The 17,562-nt window shown below is 40.7% G+C and overlaps 1 protein-coding gene across 10 annotated transcripts in view; it reads left to right on the top strand.

Annotated features, from left to right (window-relative positions):
• The window catches only part of dnajc6 (DnaJ (Hsp40) homolog, subfamily C, member 6), a 188,922-nt gene that overhangs the window by 80,738 nt on the left and 90,622 nt on the right, over positions 1 to 17,562 (top strand). For 3 of the 10 annotated variants that reach the window (XM_059647864.1, XM_059647866.1, XM_059647865.1), the window contains exon 1: positions 16,887 to 17,002. The exons of the other annotated variants lie outside the window; for them this stretch is intronic. The gene's annotated coding sequence lies outside the window, so the exon portion shown is untranslated. Of the gene's footprint in view, positions 1 to 16,886; positions 17,003 to 17,562 lie in introns of those variants that run through there. 10 annotated transcript variants of the gene reach the window in all.

The following is a 17,562-nucleotide window of genomic DNA, read 5'->3' on the forward strand; positions in this document are numbered from 1 at the left end:
CTTTCATGTACTTCCAGCAGCTGTCAAGGTGGCTTGATGGATCTTTAAATTTCAGAATAGGCTACTTGACTGCTGTGGAAAAGGTATGGTTTCCTTTCCTCTGACAGATCTACACTAGGAAAGAAATGTCCGAATGAAGTATAGTTCAGCAATACTGGAATCCTCTTTGAAATGCAGAACTCCCCTCTTTGAACAAAGGAGGGTCTGATTGGGAATCTGAAATTGCCGCTCGCCTCAATCTGGCCCATGGTTACTGATTTTGCTGCTGTGAAGACAGACAAAATGAATTTGCTTATTTTGACCTTCACGTTAATTCTTCAACAGTGACAACTAAGGGGCTAACCTTGGCTTTAGCTACTTGAGTAAATATTCAATTTCTTTAAGAATTTGGTGCTACTTATCTCTTGTACTCCAATTTCACCCTCCAATATTCTTCCAGCTATTGTTTTGATTTTCCAAAACTTCCCAATCCTCTGGCCTACCACTTTGTCTTTTGCGGTATTGTACATCTTTCACTTCTGTTGGATACCATCCTTGCATGATGTGCTGTTCTCTTTTTTTTTTTTGTTAAAGGAATACATCTGAGAGGTATGAAAAACTCCTTTTTTAAATGTCTACTGTTGCTGTTTTATTGACTTTTTAAATCTATTTTACCATTCCATTTTTGCCAGTATTATCTTCGTGTCCTTTCGAATTTCCTGTGTTTAAGATCAAGACTCTTAAGGCTGGGTTTAATGCTCAAAAAATTGGGACTGCTGCCAACCTGTGGCTGTACAAAATTTGGGTTACAAACCTGATTCTAACATGTTGATTTACTATAAATCCAAAACCATCAGCTGTCATGTCATTTTTAAAAGCTAATTAGCAAGTGATTAAACATGGTACAATGTCTTGTTAACATGATTTTACGTTCTTTGTGTCATAATGCATGGGAGTTGCATTCAGATGAGTTTTTGTTTGCTTGTTGCCAGGAAGTGTTACAAAGATGGGTAAAACAGTTCAAAGTGGGACTACTGCTTATCACCAGAACTGTGCTGGGTGACCTTGCCAGTTATGATTAATGTGGCTTTTCCTTCAGTTCAGCGCTGTATTAGGGCTTTCCCTGAAGGAAGGGATTAATCAGGAGGTGCTGCAACCAATATATGTTTGAGAACCGAATTTGTGCTAAACATCGCTGTTCCCAAAATGAGAATTATACATTTAGTGGGCAGCTCCCCATGTAGTGAGGATGAGAAACAGATCGGCAGCTGCATCTGTGATATAGCAAGGTGACCAAGCTGCTGCAGAGCAAAGGCCTTTGCACAGGTCATGGGAGAAGGCAGGATCTAGCTGTAGAATCTACCTGATGTAGTCACAGCTGACGGTGCCATTAGTCTTCTCCAATGCCACAAGTTGTCCAGGGCAATCTGTAATTTGCTAACTGCTGACATTATATTCAGGTGTACAGGCAGATACTCTGCCTTTAAGGTGACAATAGTCCAGAAATTGTTTTTGTCGGAGTCCTTCCAGGCCTTGGCTGGACATATGTGGGATCTTGCAGCCAGCCGTGCAACACTGCATCAACGTAGCAATGATGTCCAGTTCAGGCATGTGCATCCCTTTTTAAAAGGGGGACGTACATTGAGACCTGGATGTCCTTGTATATCAGTCACTGAAAATAAGCATTGCGCATGCAACTGGAGCTGAGGAAGGCAAATGGTATGTTGACTTTCATAGTGAGAGGATTCAAGTACAGCATCAGATGAAGTGTGTTCTGGCTATATAGGTAGTGCGATTAAGTTGTTTGTTTTAAATACCAGATTGCAGGACTGACCTAATGAAGAGAAACTGGGTTGGTTAGGACTGTGTACTGGAATTTAGAAACTTAAAATCCTACCAGAGTTAGACCGGATGAATGCACAAAGGATGTTCCAATGACTGGGAAGTTCAGAACCAGGGATCACAGCCCAAGGATAAGTTTGGCCCATGACTGGAAATTTCTTCATGTAGTGAGCCTGTGGAATTTTCTGTTAGAGAAAGTGGTTGAGGCCAAAATCTTGCATGTTTTTAAGAAGGAGTTAGCTATAGTTCTTGGAGCTGCAACCATCAGGTTATGGAGAGACAGGGAGCGGATGGTACCGAGTTGGATTATCAGCCATGATCACGCTGAAGGGTGGGGCAGGCTGGCAGTGGGGAAATGGCCTATTCCTGCCTACATGCTAGTTCCTGACGAACTGAAAGGTGAGCCTGTGAGTCATTTCTGCACATGTCTGTATGTCAGGGTGTTTTACGAGGAACTAGAAATTTTATCCAGTAAAGTTGAATGTCAGTGTGTTGTAATTTATTTATCTGTGGTTTGGTCCATTCCAATGGTCATAAATAGTCATTCTTGGTAAGTACATAAATCTGGTCTGTGCTTTCTGTTGACCTGGAACTAAAAGACAGGAACACTGGATATTTTTTCTCCCTCTCAAACGCCAAAAAGACAGCTAGTTAAGGCATACAACAGGCAGGTGAAATACTGATAACAGATGTTTTCAGTATGATTTGTTGTGGGAGGAATTTTTTGGTATTTTTAGTGTGATTATCAAACTTACAGGTTGAAGAATATTGGCTTTCAGTATATTGCTATAACTATATAATATGTAAGCTTTATAATCATTGCTACAAGTTGTATTATATAGGCCTAGGATTGAAATTCTTCCTATTGATAACCTAATCAAAGCCTCCAGTGAGAGTATAAAATCATCATCTACTGTCACTGATATTTCAAGTAAAGTTATTATGGGGAATGTCACCTCCACATGATAGGATATGTAACAGATACTTAATGTCTTTTATGCAGAAACGCGTCCTACTAAGCCTCTGTTCTTCACCTTCTTACAACTCCTCTCAATTCAGAATTTGGAATACACGAAATCAAACCAGGACTCCACAGAGTATTTAGTCACTCTCTTTTCAGTTGCATTTCTTTTCAACCTTTAAATTTCATTTGCAGATACTTTTTGCAGGAGTTAATGATACCGAACACCAGCAGCCTATTTATACATCTGTTACTGTCGTGAAAAAAAACTTTTTACTTTTTTTTATGAGCACAATTTTGAACTATACAAAACAGCTGTTTTACAGAGAGGATGGACCAGCTTTCTGTACTTGATATGCATGACTATTTATTACAAATAAAGATTACAGCTACAGAAACAATTATGAACCATTGATATATAACAATTATTTAAAAACTCTTACTCCTCTTATAAGCCTCTCTTTTATACATAAACAGGCACCTTCTTAGTCTTTCCCTCCATCTAGCACACAATTACTTATATAAATAATTGTGTGCTAGATGGAGGGAAAGATTAAGAAGATGTTCAATGGTCCCTGTTCACAAGGTTTCCATCTAGGCTTGTCAGAATATACTACTCCTTGAATTTCTTTCTACAGATACTTAGTTACTTACAGGATGTACATGGGAACTGGATCATGCTTGTAAAGTCCCTGGCTACAGGTTAAGAATCACAGCTTGCAACAAGTGCTGAGGGGCGAGAAAATGACTTTGTTGAGGCTTAACACTGTTTTACTGCAAAGCAGAAATATATTTTGAGGCCCTATTGCTTCTGCCATAGATTGACGCTGTTCAGCTACCTGACAGCCAAGCGCACAGTTGTTGGTGGGGGATAAAGCCCTGAACAGGCATAGGCTATTCAGCCCCTTGAGCCTGCTCTGCCATTCAATAAGATCATGGCTGATCTGTGGCCTAACTCCAGATGTTTGCTATAGACCCAGATCCTTGCTTAATTAAAAGAAATTCCATCTGATTTAAATTTAACAATTAAATTAATGTCTACTGCTGTTTGAAGGAAGAGTTCCAAACCTCTACTACTTTGTGCCTAGAAGTGCTTTCTATCATCTCCTTTTGAATGGTTTGGCCGCGATTCATTATCTATGACCCTGTTTGTAATATCCTTAATCAGACAAAATAGATGATCTATTTAACTTTTCTGGTTAATATCCTGAAGACCTCCAAGTAAATCACCACATGGCTGCCTTAAATTCTAATCTCTCCTCATAACTTCACCTCTGATGTTCAAGTGTTCCTCCCTACCGTGTGGTGTCCAGATCTGCTCAGTACTCTTGGTGGAGTCTAAATATAATCTTGTATAACCACAGCAGAACTTTTGTATCCCTATAATTCAGCCCTTTTAGATATGAAGGGCAGCATTCCATTAGCTGCCTGGACTTATCTTCTGCACTTGCTTGTCGAATTTTAAAGAATATTCTGTATTAGTTCATTTTCTGTATCTTTAAGATGGTGCCAGAGAATAGAGACACTAAACAACATTTTTCACTGTCGTACATACTATTACAAATACAATAAATAAATCAAATCAATCTATGCACCTGAATCTCAATTTGTTGGACATCCACTGTATTTAACTTTGTGCCACCTTGTCTGTTCAATATCTGTTGTCAATGCTGTTTTTATAATGCTGCCCAATTTTGCCTGGTCAGCAAAATTGGATATTTTACGCTTTATGCCATTATCCAAGTTGTTAATGTATATTGGTTATTTGAGGCTCCATCACAAAGAGAAATTGTGCATCATAATGATGTCTGCCATCAATGATTCTCTGTTCAAATTCCACAGAATGTCCCCAGTGTGTGAAACGTAAAACTAAGGAATTTCAGATCGGAAGTTAGGCTTCTGATGCCTTTTAAACACACAGGCATTGAAAGTAGGCAGAATAAGTCAGGAGTGACTTTGGTTCAAAAATCTAATTTGTAGAAGTGTCACTTGTGCCTAATTAGAGTCTAAGTCCTGAAAGATGGACTTTGCATCAGTGAAGATGCAAATTGGGTAATCAATTTGGACAGTTAAACAGTTTAACTGTGCAACAAATTCATGTACCAACAGTACCTTGTATCTCGAACTTTTTTTTTCTACTTTTTAACCAGATCATTACCATAATTTAGACAATCTTTGTTCAAGTTTGTTACAGGGCATACCTGGTAATGTGACAATAAATTAAACAGCATTGAGTGAAGGAATGCTATTTTATCTTCATGATTTTGTTTTCACCGTAAGTACCTCTTTTGTGCAGAAAAAAAATACCATTTGGTAGGATGGTGAAGTGGATGTGGTCAAAAGTATAGGATCAGTAGTTATATTCAAACACTGTACCAAATGTCTTGAATTTTCCACTTCCCATGTAACAGCCCCTGATTGATAATGGTCTGCAAAAACTGATCAGCAAGGTGTAAAAGTACAAGCATTTTGAAAAGTTTTCTGACCAAGTGGGAGGAATTTGATATTAAATTATTAAACTCTGGCACTTTTCCAGTCTTCTGGACTTGACAATTTAAAGGGTGAGATGATATTCCTCAAACTTCAGTTTTGTTGACCTCAGCCTCTTCCATACCAGTGTAGAACATTGAGCATAGAACATTACAGCACAGTACAGGCCCTTTGGCCCTCAATGTTGAGCCAACCTGTGAAACCAATCTGAAGCCCATCTAACCTACACTATTCCATTATTGTCCATATGTTTATCCAAAGACCATTGAAAATGCCCTCAAAGTTGGCAAGTCTACTACTGTTGCAGGCAGGGCATTCCACGCACTTACTACTGAGTAAAGAACCTACCTCTGAATTCTATCCTACATCTCTCACCCCTCAATATAAGGCTGTATCTCCTCGTGCTAGTCGTCACCATCCGAGGAAAAAGGCTGTCACTGTCCACCCTATCTAATCCTCCTGATCATCTTGTATGTCTCTAAGTTGCCGCTTAATCTTCACTCTAATGAAAACAGCCTCCAGTCCCTCAGCCTTTCCTTTATAAGACCTTTCCTCCATACCAGGCAACATCCTGGTAAATCTCCTCTGAACCCTTTCCGATGCTTTCACATCCTCCTTATAATGCATCAACCAGAATCTTGCGCAATACTCCAAGTGAGGCTGCACCAGAGTTTTGTACAGCTGCAACATGAGCCTCGTGTGGTTATAACAGAGAATTAAAATGACAAAGAAGCAAAAGTTGAGTGGTGTTTGTGATGGAAGGCAAAACCATTAGAGTAGATAGACGCTGAGAAACTGGAATGATAGAATCATTTGGGAGGTATGGTGGAAGGAAGTGTCATCAAGGAAGTTGTGGGAATCAGTAGATATTGGTCAATGGCCTAGCCCCAGAAAAAGACATCAGGAGGATAAAGAAGGGAAGAACCAGTGACAAATAATGTGGAGATGAGGGAACACCACTTTTATGTTTTCTAGTTTAGGGAGTGTGGGGAAATAACGTCCTCAATAATTACTGGTTGAAATGTGAGGGATGAGACCCAAGTAGGACTAAAACCGTCATCCCAGGAAAAGGCAAGTATAGCCAGGCCCCATTTGTGCTCCTCATGTAAAATCTTTTCATTTGACTCCACTCACTCCTTCCAAATGAATCGTTCTTCAAAGCAAGAAGAATTTGAAGTGCTGGAGAATCTAAAGAACTTAGTGGGTCTGGCAACATCTATGGAGCGAGAAATATGGGTAATGTTTCAGGTCCAGTGCGACTTCTGTTTTTGGGAACTGAAGGGTTCCAAAGAAGCCATTGAATGCGCAATAACTATAGACCCCCTACAGTGTGGAAACAGGCCCTTCAGCCCAACAAGTCCACACCGACACTCAAAGCATCCTACCCAGGCACATCCTGCATAACTCACCTAATCTACCCATCCCTGAACACTATGGGCAATTTAGTATGGCCACACCACCTAACCTGTGCATCTTTTGGACTGTGGGAGGAAGCTGGAGAAAACCCACACACTGGGAGAATGTGTGGCATTGGCACAGAATTGCCTGAGGCTGGAATCGAACACAGGTCCCTGGCGCTGAGACACTGCAGTGCTAACCACTGAGCTCCTATGCTGCCCGTGTGGAGTGCCAGTGCCAAGGATGTTTCTAAGCAGGTACAGGACGTTCTGGAGGGGGGAGGGTGGACAGCCAGTGGTCGTGGTACACGTTGGTTTTAAAAAAAAGTTTATAAAAAAGACAAACGGTCCTTTTAAAGCAGAATATGGGGAGCTAGGAAGAAAGTTAAGAAATTGGATCTCAAAATTAGTGATCTCATGATTATTGGTGGTGTCACATGCTAGTCAATTCTACTCTGACAGGATATATTGGATGAATACATGGCTGAAAGGATGGGTCTGGGGGAGGGTTTCAGATTCCTTTGGGCATTTGGACCGGTTCTGGGAGAGGTGAAACTTGTACACGTTGGATGGGTTATACCTAGGCAGGACTGAGATTTGTGTCCTGGGGTTTGGGGATTTTAAACTAATGTGCTAGGGGGATGGGAACCCATGTAAGGAGTCAGAAGGAGGGAGCAACGACCAAAACAAAGGGTAGTAAAAGGAATAAGAAAAATAGTAAGCGGAGAAACCAAGGACAAAATTCAAACAGGGCTATTGTGTCAAAATGAGAGAGACAGACCATGTTTTAAAAAATCCATCTTTAAAGGTTTTGTGCCTTAATGTGTGGAGCCTCTGCAATAAAGTGGATGAACTAATTGCACAGATGTAAACAGGTACGATATAATTGGGATTCTGGAGACCTGGAAGACCAGGGAGGGGAATTAAATGTCCCAAGGTATTTGGTATTTAGGAAGGATGGGCAAAAAGAAAAAAGTGGTGAATTGGCATTCATAATTAAAGATGAAATCAACACAATAGTAAGAAAGGATATGAGTTATGGTAATGTGGATTCTGTGTGGGTAGAGTTGAGAAATACCAAAAGGCCGAAAACAATAGTAGGTGTCATACATAAATGCCCAAACTCCCGTGCTGAAGTTGGGAATAGCGTTAAACAGCAAAGTAGAGATGCATGTGATAAGGGGGTGTCCATGCTCTTGAGTAACTTTAATCCACACAGATTGGGCAAATCGAATTAGCCACAATGCCATAGGGGAGGAATTCCTGGTGTGTATAAGAGCCTAATATGTGGAGGAACCACCAAGAGAGCAGGCTGTCTTAGACTGAATGCTGTGTAATGAGAATGATTCATTGTCAACCTAGCTGTGCAGGACCCCTTGGGGAAGAGTGACCATAACATGATTTTTTAAAAAAAAAATTCTAGCAAGATTGAGGGTGAGTTTTTTTGATTTTTGGAGACTAGGGTGCTGAATCTTACAATGGGAAATTATGAAGCTACAAAGTGTGATTTGGCCTTGATAGACTGGAGAGAGTTACTTAAAGAGATGACCAAGGCAGCAAATAGCAAACATTCAAGAATGCATGGGGCGGTGGTGGGGGGGGGGACCTGTAACAACTGTTTATTCTTGCCTGGCACAAAAGCATTATGGGTAAGAAGGCTAATTCATGTCTTAAAGAAAATTGAGATATGAAGAAGCATAAGGATTTGCCAAGAGCAGTTTAGATATCAGCAAAGAAGGACCAAGGGATTAATTTTTTTTAAGGGGCAAATAAAGTATGAAAGAAAACTTGCAGGGAACATAGACACTGACAATAAGAGTTTCTATTGGCATACAGAGAAAGAGATTGTTGAAGATAAATGTAGGTCTCCCACAGACTGAAACTGGGGAAAAGTGTAATAGGGGACAAAGAAATAGCTGAGCAACTGAATATGTTCTTTGGTTTTGTCTTCACACAAGAATACACCAATCCAGTACCAGAAATGTTGGAGAATGCAAGATTTGGTGAGAAGAAAGAATTGAGGGAGGTCAATATTAGTAGAGAAATGGTGTGGGGAAAATTGGGATTGAAGACAAATCCCCAGGGCCTGATTTTTTACATCCCAGATACTTAAGGAAGTAGCTCCAAAAATTAGTAGATGCATTGGTAGTCATCTTCCAGGATTCTGTAGATTCTGGCACAGTCCCTGCAGATTGGAGAATGGCTAATGTTGCTCTAATATTCAAAAAAGGAGGTATAGAGAGGACAGAATTATAGACCAGTAAGCCTAACATTGGTAGTGGGGAGAATTTTGAATCTATTATCAAGAACTTTATAGCAAAACATTTAGAAAGCATTGGCAGGATCAGCCAGACAGTCAGCATGGATTTATGAAGGGGAAATCATGCTTCACAAATCTGTTGGAATTCTATGAAGATGTAACTAGTAGAGTTGACGAGGGAGCCAAAGTCCCACATGAGAGATGAATGCGCAAATGTTAAAGTGTATGGGATGGGGGGGGGGGGGGGCGCAAGTAAGTTTGCAATGGATAGGAAACTGTCTCTTCTCCAACCAAAGAGTAGGAATTAATGGGTCCATCTCACATTTGCAAGCAGTCACTAGTGGGGAGCCACAGGGGTCGTTGCTGGGACCTCGGCTGATCCAAAACACTAATACATTTTGTACCCTTTTCACAATATATAACATCTCAAAGTTCACAGATGGTGCCAAGTTGGGTGTTGGGTGAACTGTGAGGATACAGAGATCCTTTAGCATGGTCTCAACAGGCTGGCTGAGTGGGCAAATCAGTGGCAGATATAGTATAATTTGGATAAATGTGAGGTTATTCGCTTTGAATGGAAAAACAAGAAGGATTCAGGCAGAGATAATGGGAACTGCAGATGCTGGAGAATCCAAGATAACAGTGTGGGGCTGGATGAACACAGCAGGCCAAGCAGCATCTCAGGAGTGTGCTAAGATGCTGCTTGGCCTGCTGTGTTCATCCAGCCCCACACTTTTTGTTATCAAGGATTCAGGCAGACTGTTTTTGGCTGTAAAATGGGGGAGGGGAGTGTGCAGCGGGACCTGGGTGTCCTTATGCACCAGTCACTGAAGGTAAACATGCAGGTGCAGCAGGTGCTAAAGGAGGCAAGTGGTATGTTGGCCTTCATTGTGGGAGTTTTGAGTACAGCAGCAGGGATGGTTGTTGCAGTTATGCAGGGACTTGGTGAGGCCACACCTAGAACTTTGTGTGCTGTTTTGGCCTCCTCCTTTTCTGAGGGAGGATAGACTTGCTCTCGAGGGAATGCAGCAAAGATTTACCAGGCTGATCTGGGGGATGGTGGGATTGATGTATGAGGAGAGATTGACTGACTGACGATTGTTTTTGCTGGAGCTCAGATGAATGAGGTGATGGGAGAGGGATCTCGGACACCTTTGAAATTGTAACAGGACTAGACAGGGTAGATGCAGGGAGGATGTTTCCAGTGGTGGGTGTGTACTAAAGCAGGGGTCACTGTCTGAGAAGTCGGAGTAGGTTATAGGATTGAGATGAGAAGACATTTCCTTACCCAAAGATTGGTGAGCCTGTGGAATTCATTACCACAGGAAATAGTTGATGCCAAAACATTGAATATATTCTCAAGAGGTGGCTAGATATAGCACTTGGAATCAAATGTTATGGGGAGAAAGCAGGATTAGGCTATTGAGTTGGACGGTAATCGTGATGAATCGCGAAGCAGGTTCGAAGGGCCAAATGGCCTCCTGCTCCTATCTACCTATGTTTTTCCTTACAATCCTCCTTCAAAGAAAGGCAAAACATTAGTCATCCCTCAGTCATCAGGGAACTTACCTGTAGTTATAAATGATGCAAATAAGTCTGCAAGGGGTCCCACAATTTTCTTCTTTATCTCCCCAGGCTTCTGGGATACATTAGATCAGGTCCCAGAGATTTATCCACACATATTCTAAGACCTCCAGAACTTCCTCTGCTGTCATGTGAACATTTTTAAAATGTCAATATTTATTTCCTGGAGTCCTGTAGCGCGCCTCTTTCTCAACAGTAAAAACAGGAAAAACACTCTTGTTAATATATTTTCCATGTACTGAGGTGCAAAAGGTGACCTCCTCCTTGATCGTTAACGGGCCCTACCCCCGCCTTCTAGTTACCTTTTTTATATTTAATATAGTTGTAGAATCTCTTTGGATCATCCTTAACCTTATTTGATAAAGATATTTTGTAGCCCCTCTTTCCTTTGATTTCTTTCTGAAGAATGCCTCTGAACTTTTTGATTTTAAGAGATTCATTTCTATCCAGTTGTCCATATTCAAGATAAGATTCCCTTTCATTCTTGTCTAGAACCACAATGCCTTTATTCATCCATTTTTTTTTATTCTTATGAGCCTTGTTCTTCACTCTGACAGGAACATAATGCCTCTAAACTCTTGTCATCACACTGTTGAAAGCCTCCCACTTGTCAGACATCCTTTTACCCGCAAACGGTCTAGTCCTCATACACGTTTGAAAGTTCTTGACTCATACTGTTGGAATTTTCTTTCCTCCAATTGAAAGTTTTTTAACTTTTTTTTCATGGAAGTCTTGTCCTTTTCCATAACCATTTGAAACTAACAGAATAAGGATGGTTAGAACCAGTGTTCCCCCACTTTTTTTATTCTTCAGTCACCAGCCCTGCCTTATTGCTTAATAGAAGGTTTAGTTTTTACTCCTCCTTTTTATCAATCTATGCTTGCTCCTTCTAAATAAAAATTGTCTGGACTATATTTGACAAATTCTTCACCATCCAAACCTTTAACACCTTTAGCCACAGTCAATGTTTTGTCAATTAAAATCATCCTTATTATGTTTACTATAATCTGAGATCTCCCTACATGTTTGTTTCTTAATTTGTCTCACTACTGGGGGGCGGTGGGGGGGTGCTGTATTACAATCCCATCAAGGTGATGCTTTTTCCCCCTCTCATTATTTCTACGCACACTTTCACCTGGGTGATTTTTCAGAAATATCTTCTCTACAGCAGTAATGATTTCTTCATCAAAAACACCACTCCCTCTTTTTCCATCCTTCCCATAGCATCTAAAGCCAGGAACATTGAGTGAGTGGCTTTTCCTGTCCATATCTCTCTCCTTCTCTCCCTCGCACAGCCAGGTTTCTGTAATAGTGATCATGCCCCAGTCCCATTGTACATGCTCACTTTGTTCATTCAATTCTTCACACTTAATTATTTATGATAGGCACCACATCCACAAATACTCACTCCCTCCTTCACTGATGGTACACACTGCTGCTACTGAGCATCTCCAATATTCATTACAGAAAATCATCGTGGCCTATTAACACACAATCACTTCCATCTTTGAAGACAAGGGAAGCTACAACTTGGGAACACCACTACTTGCAGTTCCCTTCCAAGCCACTCATCTTCCTGAAATATATTGCCATTCCTTTATTGCCATGAGGTCAAGATTCCAGAGCAGCCTCCCCAACAGCATATGGGTCGACTTTCATCAAATACACTATAGCAATTCAAGAAGGCAGCTTACAGTTGCCACATCGAGGGTTATTAAGAATTGTCAATAGTTACATGCCGAGCCTGTTATGTTCCTTATCCATGAGTAGAAAAAAAGTCATGTATTTCTGGGCTCAAATTCCATTTCCGAGACTTAAACAGAACACTCAATACTGCACCTGACTTATGTGATCTAGTGTAGCACTTGCTGAATTTAAGGTATTATGTCTTTCATTTGAGTTAATAATCCATAGCTCCATCCATCTCGCAGTTGGGTGTAAAATTATAGGGCAGTTAGCCTGACCTGAGTCGTTGATTTTAGAGTCCATTATTAAAGATGAGATTAAGGAGTACTTGGAAGTGCACAGCATAACAATGCTGAGTCAGTACAGTTTTGACATGTGGATGTCACACCTGACAAATAGGTTAAAATTCTTTTGAGGAGTTATCAAGCAAGTTAGACCAAAGAGAATCTGTGGATGTCATTTTCTGAAGAAGGGTCTAGGCCCGAAACATCAGCTTTCCTCCTCCTCCTATGATCCTGCTTGGCCTGCTGTATTCATCCAGCTCTACACCTTGTCTCGGATTCTCCAGCATCTGCAGTTCCTGTTATCCTTGGATGTCATCTGTTCGGATCTCCAGAAAGCCTTGGCATGGATAGAGAATTGACTGACTGCAGAGAGTGAGTAGGGTTAGTGATCTCCATCACGATGTCACCCGGTGACTAGTAGAGTTCCACAGGGGTCAATGTTGGGACAACAGCTATTTACACTGTATACATTAATGATCTGGACAGAGGAATGTAAGGCACTTGTTGTGAAGTTTGCAGATGACACAGGTGGAGGGGCAGGTAATGTTGAGGAGGCAGGGAGGCTGCTGAAGAGCTTAGGTAGGCTGGGAGAGTGGGCAAAGGAATGGCAGGTTAGAATGCAGTTGAAAGTGTGAGGCTGTGCACTTTGGTAGCACTAATGGATGTGCAGGTGTTTCTAAATGCGGGGGGGGGGGGGGGGGGGAGGGGGGTGCGGAATTTGGAAACCTTATGCACAACAGGACTTGCGAGTCCTAGTTCAGAATTCTTTTTAAGGTTACATGGAGGTTCATTTGGTAGTTTGGAAGATGTGCAGTGTTAGTATTCATTTCAAAATGGCTGGAAAAACAGCCGAGATGTAGTGCAGAGGTTGCATAAGGCTCTGGTCAGACCCCATTTGGAATGTTGAGTAGTTTTGGACTTTTTTTTAATCGAAGGACGATTGTACTGGCATTGGAAGGTGTCCAAAGGAGGTTTACAAGAATGATCCAGGGGATGAAGGGCTTGTCATACTCTGAGTAGTTGAGGACTCTGGGTCTGTACTTCATAGAGTTTTGAAGGATGATGGGAGATGGGGGAAGGTGAATCTGATTTGAAACTTAGATTACAGAATCCAGACATACAGAGGTTTGCACAGACTGGATGCCCTGAGGAAGAGATAAAAAAGTGTGAAGCTGGATGAACACAGCAGGCCAAGCAGCATCTCAGGAGCACAAAAGCTGACGTTTCAGGCCAAGACCCTTGATCAGAAAAGGGGGATGGGGAAAGGATTCTGAAATAAATGGGGAGAGGGGGGAGGCAGACTGAAGATGGATAGAGGAGAAGATAGGTGGGGAGTTAGGGAGGGGATAGGTCAGTCCAGGGAGGATGGACAGGTCAAGGGGGTGGGAGGAGGTAAGTAGATAGGAAATGGAGGTGCAGCTTGAGGTGGGAGGAGAGGATAGGTGAGAGGAGGAACACGTTAGGCAGGCAGGGACGAGCTGGGCTGGTTTTGGGATGTAGTGGGGGGGGGGGGGGGGTGGGGAGACTTGGAAGCTGGTGAAATCCACATTGATACCATTGGGCTGCAGGGTTCCCAAGCGGAATATGAGTTGCTGTTCCTGCAACCTACGGGTAGCATCATTATGGCACTGCAGGAGGCCCAGAATGGACATGCCATCTAAAGAATGGGAGGGGGAGTTGAAATGGTTCGCGACTGGGGGGTGCAGTTGTTTACTGCGAACCGAATGTGGGTGTTCTGCAAAGTGGTCCCCAAGCCTCCGCTTGGTTTCCCCAATGTAGAGGAAGCCACACTGTGTACAGTGGATGCAGTATACCACACTGGCCCTGAGGAAGGGTCACTGGATACAAAACGTTAATTCTGACTTATCTCCACAGATGCTGCCAGACCTGTTGAGCTTTTCCAGCATTTTGTTTCTGATTTTGAGTATCTGCACTTCTTTCAGTGTTTATTTAGATGTGGAGGAGATGTTTCCACTAGTAGCAGACACCTGAAGGCACAGCTTCGGTGAAAGTTGACTACTTAGAACTAAGATGAAGAATTTCTTCAGTCACAGATTGGTGAATCTGTGCAACTCATTGTTACAAAGTGTATTTAAGATGGACAGAGTTTTTTTGATTGGTAAGAGCACAATGGTTAGTGGGAGAAATCAGGAGAATGGGGATTAAGAAACATCAGCCATGATTTAATGGCAGAGCAAACGAGGAGAAGGGCCAAACAGCCTAATTCCGCTGACATCCAATGATCCTAAGATCTAAAAGATATCATGCCACTATTTTAGAGAGGAACAGAAGTTTCTCCTTGGCTCCTTGTTCAATGTTTTTTGAAATGGGGTAGTTTAAAAACAATCTCAATTTGATTATATTATCAAACCATTGAGGGCCGGTGTATGCAAACTCACGACCCAATGTACTACATTGAAACTCTAACTACTGTTTAGAATGCCACACTTGATGAAATTTTTTTTGCTTGTTCTGAAATTATAAAAGGTGCTATGTGCCTAATTTTATAAACCAAATATAGCCCATGTTAAAGATGCTATACAACACTTACACCGGCTATATACCTTGATTTTAAAATTCCAAATTTTGATCCTAAGGCGCTGATTTCCACAGTTCAAATACTCGCAGCAACACAGACATCAGTGTGTGTGGACTATTTTCCTTCCTCTGTTCAGAGTTTTCCACACTGGATATGTGTGTGGTGCTAGAGGACTGATGAATTTCTAATGGTACCACCACACAAGAAAGGGGAGAGCGACAGCCCTGGAAACGAAAGGCCAGCCAGCTTACCATTGGTTGGGAAATTATGGTAAAATGGTGTCCACGGCAAAAAAATAACTTGAATTTGTAAAGACAAGTTAACAGCCAGCATGGATTGAATTGAAGATGAGTTGTCTAATTAATTTGAGTATATCCTTTGAGTTACCAGGATAAGTGAATAAAGATAGTGCGGTGAATATGAGTTAGACTTTCAGAAGTACCACACAGGAGGTTTAAGTACAAGGAAGCCTATGAGATTAATAAGAGAATGATGGCAGGGATGCTGACTTCTCTCATTGAGAAACGGTGGTAAAGAATCAGTATTGATCACATTGGGATATACTTTGCAGTGCTGTTTCATCAGTGGTTAATATGGAGTCTGTTACTCTCTTTAATATAAATTACCCAGATTTTGCTGAAGGGAGTAGCAGTATAAAGTTTGCAGATGATGGGAAACTTTAACAGCAGTCATGATAAGAATAGTTGAAAACTTCAACATTTTTCTTTGGAAAATTGTAGGTAACCAGAATGACCCTGGTGTCTCTATACACAAATCTTTAATTCTGGTACCTATAGATGTGGTGTTTAGCTCCATTAAGAATTTATTGGCTACTTTTGGTTTATAAATACAGGCATCAAACAGAAAATACAGATCATGCAGAACTTGTATTGAGGCCTTAGTTTTAGTGTTGTGGGTTGAATTATAAAGATGACCTTTAGAAAGGAGGACAGATGGAGTTAACAAGAAATTTCCTGTCAGGATTCTTGATTTATTGATACAATAAGTTGTGTAAAAGTTAGGACTGTTCAAATAGAAAAAGTTGTGTCAGTCTGATATGTTCTAAAAATTGAGACTTGTACTAGAATAATTATACACATTCCCTCTGACTTTTGGGTAAACAATCAGAAGCCATAGATTTTAAATTAATGTCTTAACTCTCCAAAACTACTCTGATTTTCTCGTTTCAGTCCAATTTGAGTGAAAAGGTGGTGAAAACTGATTCATGGACTCGGACAATTATTTAGTGATGAAATGGGGCAGTGGGAGACTAAGCATGACTGCTGTTTCCAAAAAACCAACACTGGCAAATGGGCTGAATGGCTTCCTCCTGTACAGTATTTGAAATATTGTACCAGTGAATGTCAGAACAGTCCAACAGTGTAGAAAGCTCAGTATTGTCATTTGAGGGAGTTTCTCATTTCTACTAAAAATAAACACATTTGTCTAGACTGTTAGGAGCACAAGACTATTTTTATGATGCTGTGAACTTGCATTGACAAAAATTGTTGTTTTAGTGACTATTATGCATGTTTGAACTATTGAATTGTCTTGCCAATCACACATAGTTTGATAATTTATCAAGATAACACTTGCATTGAAGTGGATGCCTAATATTTTGTTTTGCATGAATATTTCACTACTTTTCAAAGAAATATAAAAATTTTAAGCAAGGCCATTGATTTACATTGGTTAATTATGTCTAATTGATCATAGATTTGTAGCTATTGCTGTTGAATCAGATAGCTTGTAACCCTTGCCATTTCTATGAAAATTTTGTTGACCTTGTTTAAAAATAGTTATTACCTGCAAAATTGATATTTATAGGAAGAAATCCATTTTGCTATAAACTCTTTTCACATAGAAGCTGCAACCCCCAGGGAGAATCCTTTGGTGGGCTGGAATGTACTTATATTCAAGTTGGTGAGGGGAAAGAACATGACTACAGTCCATTGTACCACCTACTAGACCTCCGATTTGGTCAGTTTCAAATACATTTATTTAATTGACCATGTTGCTTTAAATATGTTGGCATTGACAGATTGTTGCATAAATAGCATAATTGCTAATATGGGACATGGTGTGATAATAGCAAGGAGTCCAAATCTCAAAGAGCAGCAATTTGCAGTTCTGTCTTAGTATGTGCAAACTGAGACACTTCGACACCATGTCTCTTTCAGCAGTCAAATTAAAGTTCTGTACTACCAAATGAAGTAAATGTTTTCAAGCATTGAACTAGAGACTTTATACTTTTGTTTTCTTGCATTTAATTATTCCACAAATATCCAAATTTTTAATCAAAAGCAGTTCTACTCTACAAAATTGTTTTGCTCGTTCAGTATCATCTTGCTCTCGAGCATTTTTTTCTTCTGATTTTAGTTTGACTTGTCATTTGAGCAATAATGCTTAACTCAAAATTAGGCCAGTTTTAAACACATGCCGTTGTCCAGCTTCTGCACTTTGCCAAGCCTCCATTTTAGTTACCCTTTTCTGGATTGCAATTCAACACCAACTTCAATTTTTTTTAAAACAGTTTTTCC

Source organism: Stegostoma tigrinum, chromosome 8 (genome assembly GCF_030684315.1).
Source record: "Stegostoma tigrinum isolate sSteTig4 chromosome 8, sSteTig4.hap1, whole genome shotgun sequence".
In the NCBI taxonomy this organism is placed as follows: Eukaryota; Metazoa; Chordata; class Chondrichthyes; order Orectolobiformes; family Stegostomatidae; genus Stegostoma; species Stegostoma tigrinum.